A 6,000-nucleotide genomic window follows, 5' to 3' on the forward strand; every position below is an offset into this window, starting at 1 on the left:
TAAATACATAAACATTTTAAAATTAATTTTTAAAAAGTCAATTTTTTACAAGTAGTGCCACCAGATGCTTAGTTCAGTCAGGCGTGAGACAGAAATAAAATTGTTTCACAGGATAGGTTTGTTTCCCCAAAAAATAGTCCCAGGGGGAATGGAGGTGACCGAAGAGAAGTTTCAGAGATGAGAAAACACTGGACCAGATATATGTGTGGCGCCACGCTCCATATATATACATGTACATGTATATATATGTGTGTATATATATTTATGTATATATTTATACATATATATGTAAATAAATGAATATGCATCCCGCTCATCACTGCTTACCTTCCTCATTGGCTTCCCGCCTCTTCTAGGGATAGACAGACACTGACACAGTATTTCTGTCTTCATAAAGAAAGGCTAGCGTCTAGGGAAATAACCTTGATAGACTGAGCTATAAATATACTATTAATCAGAGCAATTTGCTCTTGAAGTGTGCCCCCTTTCTCAATATCCCAAAGCAACTCTAGGAGAAAGGTAAAAAAGCACAATCACTAGCCATTTAATGAGTGTGCAAGTAAAGGTCAAAAACCCCAACAGGGGGGAAATTACGAGTCCTGTCTCCAGAGAAAGTGATTTCTCAAGATCCGCTAAATCCGAAGAGATCCCGCAGGCAGTGCCCCTTTGCCGAACAGTCCTAGTCTCCTAGAGCAAGGTACTAATGAAACAAGGTTAGCAGTTTAATCCACACATAACGAATCACCTCTGCTCTCTGCCAGAGTGATGGGCACCACCCTGACTCCTGGGCCAGCCGTCTTGCAAATGGCTGTCCTCCAGAATGTCTGGGGCAGGAGACTGGCTAAGAATAAGTACCAGCCTGTTGTCATTAACGGGAAAACAAAGTAGCAATTCACTGTGACGGCCCGTTGACACTAAGAACGGCGCGTTGCATTTATTTGTTCTGTACTCTCATTGGACCTGAGCATTGTTTTTCAGGTCAAATGAACTCTCTGTCTCATCCAACACGACCAGTCCTCTAAATGTCCCCACAATAAATGTCATCAAATGGACATTCTACCCGGTGAAAAGACTCTGTTGGGTGTGAAGGTTGAGCACAGAAAGGGGAGCCCCTTATTCCTCCTTGCAGAAGAAAGCGCCTCTACGGCCGGCCGATTTAGCTGCTATTTTACAAGTCAAAAGGTGGCCTTTCAACCGCCAGCACTGGTCCCTCCACGTGAGACTAAGAATTGAGCTGCTCTCTCTCCGCCTCTAGTGACCTGCTGAGTAATAAAGGTTTGTGGAGTTGCTTTGTTTCTTTCTCTTTTTTTTTTTTTTTTTAAATGAGAACTAAGCTTGACAGTCTTCCTGACGGTGGGGAGGGCGAGGGCAAGTTAAAATCCTCCTCCAGCTCTGCGGGGAAGGAAGACGATGAGGCTCATTCCTGTCAGCAGGTGTGAGTCAGACACACAGGGAGCAGCAAAACTGAGTAAGTAGGTGCCATTTTGTCGCCAATGTTCCCACCCCCACCACACAGAAATAAATAGTTTGAGAAAATGATCCAGGATGGCTGGGAGTCAGACTGAATAGAAGGTTCCCGTTGAATGCGGCTTCATTATGCAACTTTCCCTTTCATTGAGGGATTCCAACTCTTGGTGGAACCGATTATGATGAGGAAGGGCTGACAGCCCTGGGAACCAGCAAAGCTGGCCTTTGATTTGTCGCTTTGAGGCCCAGTTTTATCACTGAATTGTTAGTTGAGTGTAAGCATGCGAACTTGGCCTGCTTGAGTCTCAGTTTTTCAATCTAGAAACTGGCATCCGCAACCTTTACCATTAACGTTTATAAATAGTGCCTGAGGTGACGATATCATCACGCCATTTTTTAGTCAGCCCCCAAACTTCCCTGGAGATACTCTTGTCTCCCTGTTTATTTTACACCAAAGGCTTACCTTTCCCTCTGTCCTCCTGTGGTCACTGCAAGAAGGACGGTGCTTGGCTACATGTATGCATAGCCCACACTAGGTGAGCCTAATGAGCCCACTCAGGACACAGCTGTCCCATAACCAATCTTCTAGTGAGAGAGACTGGAATTGAACCTCGTAGCTTTATTCTAGATCATCTATCATTTCTGTACGCCTAAGCTTTGTTTCATAAGCTATATGCAGTTCATTCTGAATAAGTTTTAGAAGGAGGAGTTGCAGTTCCTAGTTCATCGCAGAGAGTGAGAGAATTGTCTATGAACCTTTTCACCCGTGGGGCGCCTGGGTGACTCAGTCGTTTAAGTGTCTGACTTGGAATCAGGTTATGATCTCCCAGTTAGTGAGTTCGGGCCCTGCGCCGGGCTCTCTGCAGTCAGCGCGGAGCCTGCTTGGGATCCTCTTTCCCCTCTCTCTGCACCCCTCCTCTCTCTCTCTCAAAACTAAATAAACATTAAAAAAAAAAAAAAAAAGCCCTTTCACATGTCTTATCATGAATTTCAGAATTTTAAGCACAGAATCACATCAGATATTATCTTACAATTCTGTGATTCTCAAAGTATACATCAAATACTGGGGCACCTGGGTGGCTCACTCGATTAAGCTTAAGCGTCTGACTTCGGCTCGGGTCATGATCTCACGGTTTGTGAGTTTGAGCCCCACTTTGGGCCAAGCCTGGAGCCTGCTTCCGATTCTGTGTCTCCCTCTCTCTCTGCCCCTCCCCTGCTCATACTCTGTCTCTCTGTCTCTCTCTCCCACAAAAATAAATAAGCATTAAAAAAAATTAATTTAAAAAGTGTACCTGAAGTACAGACTTTTGGGCCCCACTCCAAATCCCCTAAAGCAGAATCTCTGGGGCTCTTGGGCAAACGTAATTGGCAAATCTGCCACCATGTCATTCTGAAAGGCACACTTGGACAAGAACCACAGAAAACGTTTCTTAGATTAAATCCCTCCCTCCCTGCCCCCCCCCAGGGGCCCTGGTGCAGCCTTCCCTTTTCTCAGGTAATGCTGATTTCCTTCTGCCAGCTATGCAGGCCCAAGGCCTCAGTATTGTCCTTGACTTAACTTTTATTCTCACACCCCATTTGGGATCTATCAGCCAATCTTGTAGGTTCTGTCTACTTCCAAAATAGATCCAAGAGACAAAATAGATGTTTATATACCTAGGATTCATCACTTTTGCTGATACTCTTATATGGTCTTTTTTTTTTTTTTTCTCCATAGCAGCCAAGGTGACTCTGTTAAAACGTAAGTCTAATCATTTCATTCCTTGGCTACTCCTCCTGTGGTTTACGTCTTTCATTCAGAGTATGCTTGGCACAGCGTTCGGGGCTCTTCAGACCCGGAACCTGCCACCTGTCTGCCCTCTCCTCCTGTACACACGCTCCTACTTCAGCCGCACCAGCCTCTTTGCTGTTCTAGGCATGGTTTCACCTCAGGCCCTTTGCACGGGCTCTTCTGTCTTCCAGAAAGGCTGTCCTCCATTGACATCCACATGGCCAATTCCATCACCTCCCTCTAATTGTCCAATGGTCACCTTCTCAATGACCACCTCCTGACTACTCTGACCACCTGTTGCAGCCCGCCTCCTTTACTCCCAACTCTCCCAATTGCTCTTTGATCTACTTTTTCTTTTTCCCCGAAGCACTTAATCACCCTTTCATATCTTACATAATGTATGAATTGTATCTTCCCTGGCTAGAATATAAATAAGCCCACAAGCGCAGGAATCTGTGTTTGTTTCCTAATACATCCCAAGTACCCAGAACACTACCTAGCACATAGTAAATGCTCAATAAATATTTGTAGCAGTTCATGAATGAAGACTTTCGAATCCCAACAGAACAAACCAGGAAAGCCCATCTACCTTCCAGAATGCTGTCTCAACAAAGTTTGATTCTAATTCTGTTTGCCACTGTGGCGACAATCAGAGCTTATATGATATTTTAAGAACTTTACAGTGCAGTGTGAGACACCGTATAAGACACTATTCCTGTTTTTCAAATCAAGAACTGAGAGTTGTTGGACTCCTTCTATGATGACAACAAACAGCTAAATCAAAATAGTTGCTAGAGTGAACTATACTTCCATTAAAAATAAAAATAAAAATTTTTTTTAAATAGCTGCTAGAAATTTCACATTGGCCGCAGGCCTGCATGTGATTATGTGAGAAATGGGGTGAAACAGAATATGGCATTAGTCCCGTGACCTCCAGCTTGTACCAGCTAGGTAGGAGTTGAAAGCCAAACTGTTGGGGGATTGGGGGTGGGGGGCTCCTTCTCTGAAATGAGTTAGTAATAGAAAGTCAATTCGTTGCAGAGAAAATGCTAAGAAAACCGAGAGAGATCCCACTTCACATATCTATTTTTATTTTATTGGACTGTATCACAATCTCCCTGCGGTTAGCTCTGCAGGCCAGAGAGATCAAGAACATCCCAACAGTGGTCAGAGACGGTGGCTTTGACCCCTGGTTGGAAGCCGTATCTGGAACCTCCCCCATCACAGGACAATGCTCTTAATTAACCCCCTGCCACATTTCCCAGAGAACAAAAGCTCCCCACCCCGCACCGGAAAAGCTTTTCCAGGAGGTATCTCGTTGGGGAAGCGCCAGGCACACCATGGGGAGAGGAGAACATACAGGCTGTTCTGAGCTCTGCAAAGAGACACAAACTGTGGATTCTCTGGGGACTCGCAGAGGTTAGCGGCACATTTTATTTCCACGTGACAAGCGTGTGCTTCACACACGCTGAGGTGGCCAACTTCAGAGGGCCCCTTCCCTCCTCCCTCACCCTCAGCTGCTAGCTGGCCCGGGTTAGGAACCTTGGGGCAGAGGAAACTGGAATAATCTTTAGAACTGAGCATCGGCAGGAGCAGTAGGGAAGGAACGGGGAGTTTATTTCAGGTGACAGACATTGAGCAGGCCCCTGTTTTTTCCTGAGACTATAATAATATTTCTGGAATGGGGATGCTTGAATCATATGTCTCTTCACATCACTGTGTGGGAAGTCTCAGTTATGAGCCCAACAATTGAAGAGAGGGGGGGTGCTTTGTAGGACGTGGTGGGGGATCATGCAAAGAGTCTGGAAGCTGGGGGCGGGAGGGGAGCTGGGTGCCAGCAGAGAGGGCAGGTCAGGGGGAAGGTCTGCCTCACCTGAGCCTGTCTGGGGGAAGAAAAGTCTTCTCTCCACAACAACTTTGCTTCCCTTACCCTCCCCCCCCCCCACAACCTCCTCCATTAAATGTGTATTTTGAAAAACACAGAGGAAAAAAAATCTTGTTGAAGTGTCTCTTCCTGAGTAAGTCCACCGTCAGGAAAGGAAAATCCAAACGCTCCAATATTCTATTTTTGTGCCCAAGGCTCCAGGCCCTGCACACAGACCCTTCCTTACTCTGAAGGAAAGGAAACTGGGCGTGAGGCCTGCTGTCCTCACAGAGGCCGGAATTGAGGAACCTGTATTACTCGAAGGCCTGTTCTCCCCAAGTCTCCGTTTTAGGAAATAAAGATAGAGTGCAGGATGCCTGGGACGGGCCTGAGGGTGGAGTTAGTAAGGAGAAAAAAAAAAAAAAAAGTGCCACTCTGATTATTCTCTAGGTAAACAATTGTGGAGCTAGACTTTAATTGGAGCGTTCAATCAGCCGCATTAGCATTCTGCTTCTTTTGGTCATTTAGGTTTGCTGCCTTCACCTGCCTCTCCTACCATGTACATAAGGATGGGAGGCCTGATTAGGGGTTCTACGGTTTGATGTGTGGGCCAAGTGAAAGTAATAACTCAGTAATAAGAGCAATAAAACAGCAGTTACCCAGGCAGATAAGGCCTCTCTTTGTACATTTTGCATAAATTTTGTGCCTCGATTCACAGGTCTGTTGTTTCCCCTCTGGATTGCCTCGAACCAGCTCAACGGTGGTGCTTAGGGCGTCCAGCCTAGGAAATGGGGTTCAGACCACTCTTCCTTTCGGTCTGGTGTGGCCCTTCCCCCCTCCTCCACTTTGCCAGAGATCGCCTTTTGTGAGGACCATGGTGCAGGCCGAGGATGACTGT

This window comes from Puma concolor, chromosome E4, assembly GCF_028749965.1.
Source record: "Puma concolor isolate L17-30 chromosome E4, mPumCon1.1.hap2, whole genome shotgun sequence".
Classification (NCBI taxonomy): Eukaryota; Metazoa; Chordata; class Mammalia; order Carnivora; family Felidae; genus Puma; species Puma concolor.